General features: G+C 41.9%; 1 long non-coding RNA gene across 1 annotated transcript; it reads right to left on the bottom strand.

The window, feature by feature from the left end:
- Positions 1-1,233: 1,233 nt before the first annotated feature.
- On the bottom strand, positions 1,234-13,931 carry LOC140709353 (uncharacterized). Its single transcript, XR_012089864.1, has 3 exons — positions 13,505-13,931; positions 2,189-2,293; positions 1,234-1,317 (listed from the first exon to the last, which is right to left on the bottom strand). It is a non-coding gene; the product is annotated as an uncharacterized lncRNA (long non-coding RNA).
- Between the last annotated feature and the right edge of the window lie 778 nt (positions 13,932-14,709).

Here is a 14,709-nt window from a genome sequence, read left to right as displayed (position 1 = left end):
CTGGGGAGCATCTGGAAGGGTTTGAATGTCTTACCAAAAGGCCCTGAGCAGGGGTGAGTGAAGCAAAAATGCCTCCAGCCTCCACCTTCAGTGCCGATTTCCTTGAAGGTCTCTAGAACACACCTGGCTATATGTGTGTTAGTCATTCTGATCATACATAACCCTGCATTTCACCCTTTCAAATCACACAGTGAAGCCACACCATGTGTTCCTGGGCAAGTAAAGGGAACAATTAAAAATTCCCCCAAAATGTGCTTTCTATTCAGCCCAAGAATAGAAGTCTACTGTCCCACATCCCCAGATTTAACTGCCTCTCTCTTCTTTCTCCTGTCTTGAGATCACATCCTTTCCTCCTTTATTCTTTCATCTCCTTAGCCTCTTTCCTTCCCTCCAAATCCCCTTAAATCATTGACTCTCTCATTCTTCTCAATTTCCCTGAGGAGAGGAGACCAGTCAAGACAAGCTTGGGGACTTCGATGATGACACAGTCATTAACCAACCAAAGGAGCAACAGTCAAAAACAAAAACAAAAACAAAAACAAAACCACTGTCAAGGCATCAGTGACAGAGCTGAACTGAAGCGGGTGAGGAAGTTGCTGTGGGTCCAGAGTGTGGGGAGAGGAAAATTGTCTCCCTCTGGACCTGGGTGTATCACAGTCATGATGAGATCATATCCAACTTCAAGATGGCTTCTTTCTCACACACGAAATTTACAGAATATTAATCAGTTGAATTTGATTACTACAAAAAGATAGTTTCAGTACTCATTCTGAAGGGAAAAGGTAAACACATTCTGGTCCAGAAGAACAGGTTCCCACCACCATTAACATGTCAAGAGTCAGATAATCAGCACCAGCATCGGGGGGAGTGGCCCCAGGCAGTGGGGTAACATGGAAAATGGAACACCCATCCTTCCCCAGTGCTTCACAAAATGCAAGAGCCAGCATCTGTCCAGCTCTTGAAATGTATGCACACTGTCTATATGTTAATGCAAAATAGCAGTGGAAGGAAAGGAGGGTGGTGAAATTTTGGAAAAGGGCCCTTTTGGGTCCCTTTTCTCCACCTGGGTGGCTCTGCAAGGTAGCTGGCAAAGGAATGAATGAAAGCACCAGCCAGCACAGCCTGAGCTTTTGCTGAATGTACCATCTTGCCCTAGCATAACATGTGAAACCTTGATATGAAGACATTTCCCCTGTCCACCTCCCACCCCCTGCAGCCCCCAGCCCAAAATTCCTAAAGTCATACTTACAGTTGGCAAAATAATTCACCACAAGCAGGTCGGGCAGGCAGGGAACAAAATCAGCCTTCACCTTCACCCTTAAATGGTGTTGAAATGTGTAAGCATCTCTATCTCTCTCATGCCTGTCTCCCTAGCACTGAGCACTATGCCTGGCACTTGCCCACTCAGCTGAGGGGTGAACTTCCCAGGAGCTCTGCTCCTACTGAGACATAGCCTTGGTTCCCGGGGAAGGCCAGCCATTCACAGATGGTATCAGAACACCCAGGCAGAACCACTCCCTACTTCAGCTATAGTAGGTCCAGAAAGGCATCTCAGTGGACTGTCTTCAGTGAATAAAAAGAATGCATGGAACTACTTTCATTGAATCCCTGGTCTCCAGGAACTGAACTCTGTCAATCCTTTTACTTGTGTTGAACGTTCTTCAAATAGATGTATGGGAATGCCAGCTTGAACGCAGCATATACAATGATACCTTTTTCAAACTTCTTAAACAGAGGGAAACATGGGATATGGAACAACTTGCTGCCCACCTCATTGACTTCCAAAGCTGAGCACTCCCAGCTCCGGAATGAGGCAGGGCACCAGCTGGGTATAGAGAGCACTGAGAACTGTGGCCTGGATCTCAGGGGAGCAGATGGAAATTGAAATCCATTGGAATGTGCTTTGGGTTAGTGGAGATGACCTTGACAACACAGTCTGGCAGCAGAAAACTGCAATCTGCGTAGCACTTGAGATTGTGACAGGGAGACAGGGGAACAAGCATTAATAGCAAAGTTAGAGATAGCTGGGCACTAAGGCTCATGTCTATAATCCCAGAATTCTGGGAGGTCAAGGCAGAAGGATCACTTGACCCTAGGATTTCAAGATCACCCTGGGCAACATAGGGAGACTCCATCTTTACAAAATTAAAAATGTATTAAAAGCCAGTCAGGGCTTGGTGGTGTGCACCTGTGGTCGCAGCCACTCCCAAGGCTGAGGTAGTAGAATCACTTGGCCTGGGAAGTTGAGAATCACGCCACTGCACTCCAGTACTCTGGGTGACAGAGAAAGACCCTGTCAGAAAATAAGAAAACAATAAAGAAGAAAAAATGGTTAGAGGAAAAAAAGAATGTCTGAATGAATAATGTCAGCACTGGATTCCCCATGATCTTTTGCTACTTGCCACACTCTGTTCTCCATACAGAGAGATGTTTTTAAGTAAATTCAAATCCTATGTCCCACCTATATAAAACCTTTCTGGGGCTTCCCATTCCATTTACTATAGACTCCAAACTGATCTCCAGCTCTCCCGGACACTGCATGATCTGCTCATCCTTCCAGCTCATGTCCTCATCACTCTCCCTTTTACTCATGATGCCTCAGCCAGATTGGCCTTCCTTCTATTCCATAAACAAGCAAATCTTTCTTGCTTTTGGATCTTCACATTTATCATTCCCTTTACATAAAATGGTGTTCCTCATCTTCTCATGGTTGGCTCTCTGTTGACATGTAGCTCTCAGCTGAACTGTCACGGCCCTGATGAAGTGAGACGTCCCTGTCCATCCTCTCCCGAATAGGCTCTGCTTCACTCATCACATCACACTGTTTCTCCCCTCCTAGCTGTTACCACAACCTACAACTAACTTACCTGTTGTCTGTTTTATTGTTTATCTGTACCTGCATAGAGACCTTAGACAGTCTTGCTCCCTGCTACATTCCCAAGAACCTAGAATCATGCCCAATGTCATAGAAAGTCCCATAAATATTTATTAAATAAATTAATCCAGGAAGGCAAAGCTGGATCAAATACATCAGCACATCTGGAGAATTATAGCAGTCAGAGGAGGAAAACAGTGAGTTAGGATGGAACGCAGCAGAATGGGTCACTACCCAAGCCAACAGACCTGAAAAGTCTCCTATCATTCCTCAACTGGACAGTTTCCTGCATGAACCCATGCCATAGTGCAGGTCCACTTTTGCCCAGATTAACCCACAGAGCCAAGAGTTGGGTCAAAGAAACATTCGCATGGAAAACACCAAAAGAGAAAGCAGTCCCACAAGGAGTTGCTCTGGTAGTAACTTTTAAGGCCTATTTGTTTAACCCAAATATATGTATAGGACGTATACCACCCACATATTTGTACAGGAAAAATAAACTACCATTGTACAGCTCTGCTTTCACATGACTGTAATTCAGAACACAGAATTCAGGAAAGTGAACATCAAACTTTCAAATCAGCAGTCAATTAAAAAATTGTTTTTCATAAAGTGTCTGATTCAAAGCAGCTCCTTTGATTCCTCTCAGAACAAAAGATCTTAAAAGAGCAGATCAGTAATGACTGAAACAGCCAGTGGATTATAATTTTTTTCACATCCTTTATATCTCTAGGAGATAACTATGGAACGTTGCACCCTGGACAGAAGAGCAACACTTATAAAATATTTCCCAACAAAAATCATACTCTATCTATTTTTTAAGTTATTTTATTTTTTATTATACTTGAAGTTATGGAATACATGTGCAGAATGTGCAGGTTTGTTACATAGGTATGTACACGCATGCCATGGTGGTTTGCTCCACCCATCAACCCGTCATCTACATTAGGTATTTCTCCTAATGCTATCCCTCCCTCTGTCCCCATCCCCTGATAGGCCCTGGTGTGTGATGTTCCCCTCCCTGGGTCCATGTGTTCTCATTGTTCAACTCCCACTTATGAGTAAGAATATGCTGTGTTTGGTTTTCTGTTTCTGTGTTAGTTTGCTGAGAATAATGGTTTTCAGCTTCATCCATGTCCCTGCAAAGTACATGAACTCATTCTTTTTTATGGCTGCATAGTGTTCCATGGTATATATGTGCCACATTTTCTTTATCAAGGTTATCATTGATGGGCATTTGGATTGGTTCCAAGTCTTTGCTGTTGTAAATAGTGCCGCAGTAAACATACATATGCATGGGTCTTCATAGTAGAATGATTTATAATCCTGGCCAGGCGCGGTGGCTCAAGCCTGTAATCCCAGCACTTTCGGAGGCCGAGACGGGCGGATCAGGAGGTCAGGAGATTGAGACCATCCTGGTGAACACGGTGAAATCCCGTCTCTACTAAAAAATATTTAAAAACTAGCCAGACCAGGTGGCTGGAGCCTGTAGTCCCAGCTACTCGGGAGGCTGAGGCAGGAGAATGGCGTAAACCCGGGAGGCGGAGCTTGCAGTGAGCTGGGATCCCCCCACTGCACTCCAGCCTGGGCGACAGAGCGAGACTCCGTCTCAAAAAAAAAAAAAAAAAAAAAGAATGATTTATAATCCTTTGGGTATATACCCAGTAATGGATTGCTGCATCAAATGGTATTTCTTGTTCTAGATCCTTGAGGAATCACCACACTGTCTTCTACAATGATTGAACTAATTTATGCTCCCACCAACAGTGTAAAAGCGTTCCTATTTCTCCACATCCTCTCCAGCATCTGCTGTTTCCTGACTTTAATGATCGTCATTCTGACTGGAGTGAGATGGTGTTTCATTGTGATTTTGATTTGCATTTCTCTAATGATCAGCAATGATCAGCATTTTTTTTTTCTTGTGTTTATTGGTCACATAAATATCGTCTTTTGAGAAATGTCTGTTCATCTCCTTTGCCCACTGTTTGATGGGATCATTTATTTTTTTCTTGTAAATTTTTTTAAGTTTCTTGTAGATTCTGGATATTAGCTCTTTGTCAGATGGATAGACTGCAAAAATTTTATTCCATTCTATAGGTTGCCTGTTCACTCTGATGCTAGTTTCTTTTGCTGTACAGAAGCTCTTTAGTTTAATTAGATCCCATTTGTCAATGTTGGCTTTTGTCACAGTTGCTTTTGGTGTTGTAGTCATGAAATATTTGCCCATGCCTATGTCCTGATTAGTACTGCCTAGGTTTTCTTGTAGGGTTTTTATTGTTTTAGGTCTTACATTTAAAACTTTAATCCATCTTGAGTTAATTTTTGTATGAGGTATAAGGAAGGTGTCCAGTTTCAGTTTTCTGTATATGGTTGACCTGTTTTCCCAACACCATTTATTAAATAGAGAATCCTTTCCCCACTGCTTGTTTTTGTCAGATTTGTCAAAGATCAGATGGATGTAGACGTATGCTGTTATTTCTGAGGCCTCTGTTGTATTCCACTGGTCTATATACCTCTTTTGGTACCAGTAGCATTCTGTTTTGGTTACTGTAGCCTTGCAGTATAGTTTGATGTCAGACAGTGTGATGCCCCTAGCTTTGTTCTTTTTGCTTAGGATTGTCTTCGCTATATGGGTTCTTTGTTGGTTCCATATAAAATTTAAAGTAGTTTTTTATAATTCTTTGAAGAAAGTCAATGGTAGCCTGATGGGAATAGCATTGAATCTATAAATTACTTTGGGTAGTATCACCATTTTCACGATATTGATTCTTTCTATCTATGAGCATAGAATGTTTTTCCATTTGTTTGTGCCCTCTCTTATTTCTTTAAGCAGTGGCTTGTAGTTCTCCTTGAACAAGTCCTTCACATCCCTTGTAAGTTGTATTCTTAAATATTTTATTCTCTTTGTAGCAATTGTGAATGGGAGTTCACTCATGATTTGGCTCTCTGCTTGCCTATTATTAATGTGTAGAAATGCTCGTGATTTTTGCACATTGATTTTGTATCATGACACTTTGCTGAAGTTGCTTATCAGCTTAAGGAGTTTTTGGACTGAGATGATGGGGTTTTCTAAATATACAGTTATGTCATCTACAAACAGAGAGAATTTGACTTCCTCTCTTCCAATTTGAATGCCTTTTATTCCTTTCTCTTGCCTGCTTGCCCTGGCCAGAACTTCCAATACTGTGTTGAATGTGAGTGGTAAGAGAAGGCATCCTCATCTTTTGCCAGTTTTCAAAGGGAATACTTTCAGCTTCTTTCCGTTCAGTATGATATTGGCTGTGGGTTTGTCATAAATTTCTCCTATTATTTTGAGACTTGTTCCGTCAATACCTAGTTCATTAAGTGTTTTAACGTGAAGGGATGTTGAATTTTATCGAAGGCCTTTTCTGTATCTATTGAGATAATCATGTGTTTTTTGTTATTGGTTCTGTCTATGTGATGAATTACATTTATTGATTTGTGTATGATGAACCACACTTGGATCCCAGGGATGAAGCCAACTTGATAGTGGTGGATAAGCTTTTGGATGTGCTGCTGGATTCAGTTTGCCAGTATTTTATCGATGATTTTTGCATTGATGTTCATCAGGGATTTTGGCCTGAAATTTTCTTTTTTGTTGTTGTGTCTCTGCCAGGTTTTCATATCAGGATGATGTTGGCCTCAGAAAACTAGTTACGGAGACGCCCCTCTTTTTTTGTTGTTTGAAATAGTTTCAAAAGGAATGGTACCAGCTCCTCTTTGTACCTCCAGTAGAATTTGGCTGTCAATCTGTCAAGTCCTGGGCTTTTTTTGGTTAGTAGGCTATTAATTACTGCCTTACCTTCAGAACTTGTTATTGGCTTATGCAGGAATCAGACTTTTTCCTGGTTTAGTCTTGGGAGGGTGTATGTGTCCAGGAATTTATCCATTTCTTCTAGATTTTCTAGTTTATTTGCACAGAGGTGTTTAGAGTATTCTCTGATGGTAGTTTGTATTCCTGTGGGATCAATGGTGATATCCCCGTTATCATTTTTTTATTGTGTCTATTTGATTCTTATCTCTTTTCTTCATTTGTCTGGGTAGAAGTCTATCTATTTGTTAATCTTTTCAAAAAACAAGTTCCTGGGTTTATTTATTTTTTGAAGGTCATTTCATGTCTCTATATCCTTCAGTTCTGTTCTGATCTTAGTTATTTCTTATCTTCTGCCAGCTTTTGAATTTGTTTACTTTTGCTTCTCTAGTTCTTTTAATTGTGATGTTAGGGTGCTGACTTTATATCTTTCCAGCTTTCTCATGTGGGCATATAGTGTTATAAATTTCCCTCTAAGTACTGCTTTAACTGTGTCCCAGAGTGTCTAGTATGCTGTGTCTTTGTTCTTACTGGTTTCTAAAACCTTATCTATTTCTGTCTTAATTTTGTTATTTACCCAGTAGTCATTCAGGAGCAGGTTGTTCAGTTTCCATGTAGTTGTGCAGTTTTGAGTGAGTTTCTTAATCCTGAGTTCTAATTTGATTGCAGTGTGGTCTGAGAGACTGTTTGTTATGATTTCAGTTCTTTTGCATTTGCTGAGGAGTGTTTTGTTTCCAATTATGTGGTCAGTTTTAGAATAAGTGCTATGTGGTGCTGAGAAGAAATGTATATTCTGTTGATTCAGAGTAAACAGTTCTGTAGATGTCTATTAGGTCCACTTGGTCCAGAGCTGAGTTCAAGTCTTGAATATCCTTATTAATTTTCTGTCTTGTTGATCTTGCTGATATTGACAGTGGGGTGTTAACATCTCCCACTATTATTCCGTGGGAGTCTAAATCTCTTTGTAGGCCTCTAAGAGCTTGCCTTATGAATCTGGGCGCTCTTATATTGGGTACGTATATATTTAGGATAGTTAGGTCTTCTTGTTGCATTGATCCCTTTACTATTATGTAATGCCCTTCTTTGTTGTTGTTGTTGTTTTTATCTTTGTTGGTTTAAAATCTGTTTTATGAGGGACTAGGATTGCACCCCCATGCCCCCCATCTTTTTTTTTGTGTGTGTGCTTTCAATTTGCTTGGTAAATATCCCTCCACGCCTTTATTTTGAGCCTATATGTGTCTTTGCACATAAGATGGATCTCCTGAATACAGCACCCCAATGGGTCTTGAATCTTTATCCAATTTACCATTCTGTGTCTTTTAATTGGGACATTTAGCCTATTTACATTTAAGGTTAATATTGTCACGTGTGAATTTTATCCTGTTATCATGATGCTAGTTGGTTATTTTGCGCATTAGTTGATGCAGTTTCTTCATAGTGTCATTGTTCTTTGTATTTTGGTACCTTTTTGCAGTGGCAGGTGCTGGTTTTTTCTTTCCATTTTTAGTGCTTCCTTCAGGAGTTCTTGTAAGGCAAGCCTTGTGGTAACAAAATCCCTCAGCATTTGCTTGTTTGTAAAGGATTTTATTTCTCCTTCATTTATGAAGCTTAGTTTGACTAGACACGAAATTCTGGGTTGAAAATTCTTTTCTTTAAGAATGCTGAATATTGGCCCCCACTCTCTTCTGGCTTGTAGGGTTTCTGCTGAGAGATCTGCTGTTAGTCTGATGGGCTTCCCCTTGTGGGTAACCTGACCTTTCTCTCTGACTGCCCTTAACATTTTTTCCTTCATTTCCCTTGGTGAATCTGATGATTACGTGTCTTGGGGTTGCTCTTCTCGAGGAGCATCTTAGTGGTGTTTTCTGTATTTCCTAAATTTGAATGCTGGCCTGTCTTGCTAGGTTGGGGAAGTTCTCCTGGATAATAAACTGAAGAGTGCATTCCAACTTGGTTCCATTCTCCCCATCACTTTCAAGTACACTAGTCAATCGTAGTTTTGGTCTTTTCATATAGTCCCATATTTCTTGGAGGCCTTGTTCATTCCTTTTCATTCTTTTTTCTCTAATCTTGTTTTCATGCTTTATTTCATTAAGTTGATCTTCAGTCTCTGATATCCTTCCTTCTGCTTGATCCATTCGGCTCTTGATACTTGTGTATGCTTCACAAAATTCTCATGCTGTGTTTTTCAGTGCCTGCCAGGGTCATTTATGTTCTTCTCTAAACTGGTTATTCTAGTTAGTAGTTTTTCTAACCTTTTATCAAGGTTCTTAACTTCCTTGCTTTGGGTTAGAACATGCTCCTTTAGTGTGGTTCCAAGATGGCTGAATAAGAATAGCTCCAGTCTGGCCGGGCGCGGTGGCTCAAGCCTGTAATCCCAGCACTTTGGGAGGCTGAGATGGGTGGATCACGAGGTCAGGAGATCGAGATCATCCTGGCTAACATAGTGAAACCCCGTCTCTACTAAGAAATACAAAAAACTAGCCGGGCGAGGTGGTGGGCGCCTGTAGTCCCAGCTACTGGGGAGGCTGAGGCCGGAGAACCCGGGAGGCGGAGCTTGCAGTGAGCTGAGATCCGGCCACTGCACTCCAGCCTGGGAGACAGAGTGAGACTCCATCTCAAAAAAAAAAAAAAAAAAAAAAAAAAAAGAATAGCTCCAGTCTACAGTTCCCAGTGTGAATGATGCAGAAGACGGGTGATTTCTGCATTTCCAACTGAGGTACTGGGTTCATCTCACTGGGGCTTGTCAGACAGTGGGTGCAGGATAGTGGGTGCAGCCCACAGACTGGGAGCTGAAGCAGGGCAAGGCATTGCCTCACCTGGGAAGTGCAAGGAGTCAGGGAATTCCCTTTCCTAGCCAAGGGAAGCTGTGACAGATAGCACCTGGAAAATCGGGTCACTCCCACCCTAATACTATGCTTTTCCAATGGTCTTAGCAAACAGCACACCAGGAGATTATATCCTGCACCTGGTTTAGAGGGTCCCACACCCACAGAGCCTTGCTCACTACTAGCACAGCAGTCTGAGATCGAACTGCAAGGCAGCAGCAAGGCTGGGGGAAGGTCGCCCACCATTGCTGAGGCTTGAATAGGTGAACAAAGCGACCAGAAAGCTCAAACTGGGTGGAGCCCACCACAGCTCAAGGAGGCCTGTCTGCCTCTGTAGACTCCACCTCTGGTGGCAGGGCATAGCTGAACAAAAGGCAACAGAAACTTCTGCAGACTTAACCGTCCCTGTCAGACAGCTTTGAAGAGAGTAGTGGTTCTCCCAGGACAGAGTTTGAGATCTGAGAATGGACAGACTGCCTCCTCAAGTGGGTCCCTGACCCCTGAGTAGCCTAACTGGGAGGCATCTCCCAGTAGGGGCCAACTAACACCTCATACGGCCGGGTGCCCCTCAGAGATAAAGCTTACAGAGAATGATAAGACAGCAACATTTGCCATTCTGCAATATTTGTGGTTCTACAGCCTCTGCTGGTGATACCCAGGCAAACAGGGTCTGGAGTGAACCTCCAGCAAACTCCAACAGACCTGCAGCTAAGGGTCCTGACTGTTAGAAGGAAAACTAACAAACAGAAAGGGCATCCACACCAAAATGTAAAGACCATCGATGCTAGGAAGAAACTGTGTCAACAAGAGAAAGCAGGAAAGATCTAAAATTGACACCCTAACATCACAATTAAAAGAATTAGAGAAGCAAGGGCAAACACATTCAAAAGCTAGCAGAAGGCAAGAAATAACTAAGATCAGAACAGAACTGAAGGAGATAGAGACACAAAAAACCCTTTAAAAAATCAATGAATCCAGGAGCTGTTTTTTTGAAAAGATCAACAAAATTGATAGACAGCTAACAAGATTAATAAAGAAGAAAAGAGAGAAGAATCAAATAGATGCATTAAAAAATGATAAAGGGGATATCACCACTGATCCCACAGAAATACAAACTACCATCAGAGAATACTATAAACACCTCTACACAAATAAACTAGAAAATCTAGAAGAAATGGGTAAATTCCTGGACACATACACCCTCCCAAGACTAAACTAGGAAGAAGTTGAATCCCTGAATAGACCAATAACAGGCTGTGAAATTGAGGCAATAATTAAGAAGCTACCAATCAAAAACAGTCCAGGACCAGATGGATTCACAGCTGAATTCTACCAGAGGTACAAAGAGGAGTTGGTACCATTCCTTCTGAAACTATTCCAATCAATAGAAAAATAGGGAATCCTCCCTAACTCATTTTATGAGGCCAACATCATCCTGATACCAAAGCCTGGCAAAGATACAACAAAAAAAGAAAATTTCAGACCAATATCCCTGATGAACATCAATGTGAACATCCTCAATAAAATACTAGCAAACTGAATCCAGCAGCATATGAAAAAGCTTATCCACCATGATCAAGTGGGCTTCATCCCTGGGATGCAAGTCTGGTTCAACATACACAAATCAATAAATGTAATCCATTACATAAAGAGAACCAAAGACAAAAACCACATGATTATCTCGATAGATGCAGAAAAGGCCTTTGACAAAATTCAACAACACTTCATGCTAAAAACTCTCAAAAACTAGGTATTGATGGGACGTATCTCAAAATAATAAGAGCTGTTTATGACAAACCCACAGCCAATATCATACTGAATAGGCAAAAATTGGAAGCATTCCCTTTGAAAACTGGCACAAGACAGGGATGCCCTCTCTCACCACTCCTATTCAACATAATGTTGGAAGATCTGGCCAGGGCAATCAGGCAGGAGAAGGAAATAAAGGGTATTCAATTAGGAAAAGAGGAAGTCAAATCGTCCCTGTTTGCAGATGACATGACTGTATATTTAGAAAACCCCATCATCTCAGTCCCAAATCTCCTTAGGCTGATAAGCAACTTCAGCAAAGTCTCAGGATACAAAATCAATGTGCAAAAATCACAAGCCTTCCTATACACCAATAACAGACAAACAGAGAGCCAAATTATGAGTGAACTCCCATTCACAATTGTTTCAAAGAGAATAAAACACCTAGGAATCCAACTTATAAGGAATGTGAAGGACCTCTTCAAGGAGAACTACAAATGACTGCTCAGCAAAATAAAAGAGGACACAAACAAATGGAAGAACATTCCATGCTCATGGATAGAAGAATCAATATCGTGAAAATGGCCATACTACCCAAGATAATTTATAGATTCAATGCCATCCCCATCAAGCTACCAATGACATTCTTCACAGAATTGGAAAAAACTATTTTAAAGTTCATATGGAACCAAAAAAGAGCCCCATTGCCAAGACAATCCTAAGCAAAAAGAACAAAGCTGGAGGCATCACGCTACCTGACTTCAAACTATACTACAAGGCTACAGTAACCAAAACAGCATGGTACTGGTACCAAAACAGGAGATACAGACCAATGGAACAGAAGAGAAGCCTCAGAAATAATGCCACACATCTACAACCATCTGATCTATGACAAACCTGACAAAAACAAGAAATGGGAAAGGATTCCCTATTTAACAAATGGTGCTGGAAAACTGGCTAGCCATATGTAGAAAACTGAAACTCGATCCCTTACTTACATTTTGTAAAAAAATTAATTCAAGATGGATTAAAGACTTAAATGTCAGACATGAAACCATAAAAACCCTAGAAGAAAACCTAGGCAATACCATTCAGGACACAGGCATGGGTAAGGACTTCATGTCTAAAACACCAAAAGCAATGGCAACAAAAGCCAAAATTGAGAAATGGGATCTAATTAAACTAAAGAGCTTCTGCAAAGCAAAAGAAACTAACATCAGAGTGAACAGGCAACCTACAAAATGGGAGAAAGTTTTTGCAATCCACCTATCTGACAAAGGGCTAATATCCAGAATCTACAAAGAACTTAAACAAATTTACAAGAAAAAATCAAACAACCCCATCAAAAAGTGGGCAAAGGATATGAAGAGACACTTCTCAAAAGAAGACATTTATGCAGCCAACAGACACATGAAAAAATGGTCATCATCACTGGCCATTAGAGAAATCAAATCAAAACCACAATGAGATACCATCTCACACCAGTTAGAATGGCAATCATTAAACAGTCAGGAAACATCAGGTGCTGAAGAGGATATGGAGAAAAAGCAACACTTCTACACTGTTGGTGAGGCTGTAAACTAGTTCAACCACTGTGGAAGACAGTGTGGCGATTCCTCAAGGATCTAGAACTAGAAATACCATTTGACCCAGTCATCCCATTACTGGGTATATACCCAAAGGATTATAAATCATGCTGTTATAAAGACCCATGCATATGTATATTTATTGTGGCGCTATTCACAATAGCAAAGACTTGGAAGCAACCCAAATGTCCATCAATGATAGACTGGATTAAGAAAATGTGGCACATATACACCATGAAATACTATGCAGCCATAAAAATGAATGAGTTCATGTCCTTTGTAGGGACATGGATGAAGTTGGAAACCATCATTCTCAGCAAACTATCGCAAGGACAGAAAACCAAACACTGCATGTTCTCACTCATAGGTGGGAATTGAACAATGAGAACACTTGGACACAGGGTGGGGAACACCACACACCAGGGCCTGTCATGAGGTGGGGGGAGGGGGGAGGGATAGCATTAGGAGATATACCTAATGTAAATGACGAGTTAATCGGTGCAGCACACCAACATGGCACATGTATACATATGTAACAAACCTGCACGTTGTGCACATGTACCCTAGAATTTAAAGTATAATAATAATGATAAAAAGAACACGCTCCTTTAGTTCAGAGGAGTTTGTTATTACCCACCTTCTGAAACCTACTTCTGTCAATTTGTCAAACTCATTCTCCATCCTGTTTTGTTCCCTTGCTGGTGAGGAGTTGTGATGCTTTGGAGGAGAAGAGGCATTCTGGTTTTGGGAATTTTCAGCATTTTTGCACTGGTTTGACCTCATCTTTATGGATGTATCTACCTTTGATCTTTGATGCTGATGACCTTCATGGATTTATCTACCTTTGATCTTCATGGATTTGTCTACCTTTGATCTTTGATGCTGATGACCTTCACATGGGGTTTTTGTGTGGGTGTCCTTTTTGATGATGTTGATGTCATTGCTTTCTGTTTGTTAGTTTTTCTTCTAACAGTCAGGCCCCTCTTTTGCAGGTCTGCTGGAGTTTGCTAGAGGTCTACTCCAAACCCTGTTTGCCTGGGTATCACCAGCGGAGGCTGCAGAACAGTAAAGATTGCTGCCTTCTCCTTCCTCTGGAAGCTTCATCCCAGAGGGGCACCTGCCAGATGCCTGTCGGAGCTCTCCTGTATGAGCTGCCTGTTGACCCATGCTGGGACGTGTCTCCCAGTCAGGAAGCATGGGGGTCAGGGACCCACTTGAGGAGGCATTCTGTCCCTTAGCAAAGCTCGAGCGCTGTGCTGGGAGATCCTCTGCTCTCCTCGGAGCTGACAAGCAGGAATGTTTAATTCTGCTGAAGCTGCGCCCACAACCACCCGTTCCCCCAGTGCTCTGTCCCTGGGAGATGGGAGTTTTATTTATGACCTTCTGACTGGGGCTGCTGCCTTTCTCTCAGAGATGCCTTGCCAAGAGAGGAGGAATCTAGAGAGGTAGTCTGGCTATAGTAGCTTTGCTGTGCTGTGGTGGGTTCCACCCAGTCCAAACTTCCCAGTGGTTTTGTTTACACTGTGAAGGAAAATCGCCTACACAAGTCTCTGTGATGGCAGACACCCCTCCCTCCACCAGGCTCTAGCTTCCCTGGTTGACTTCAGAATGCTGTGCTGGCAGTGGGAATGTTAAGCTATTGGTTCTTAGTTTGCTGGGCTCCATGGTGGTGGGGCCCACAGAGCAAGACCACTTGGCTCCCTGGCTTCAGCCCCTTTCAAGGGAGTAAATGGTTCTGTCTTGCTGGTGTTCCAGGCACCACTGGGGTACAAAAAATAACTACTGCAGCTAGCTCGATGTCTGCCCAAATGGCCGCCCAGTTTTGTGCATGAAACCCAGTGC

Source organism: Chlorocebus sabaeus, chromosome 20 (assembly GCF_047675955.1).
Source record: "Chlorocebus sabaeus isolate Y175 chromosome 20, mChlSab1.0.hap1, whole genome shotgun sequence".
Taxonomy (NCBI): domain Eukaryota; kingdom Metazoa; phylum Chordata; class Mammalia; order Primates; family Cercopithecidae; genus Chlorocebus; species Chlorocebus sabaeus.
This window is presented reverse-complemented; position numbering and strand designations above follow the sequence as displayed.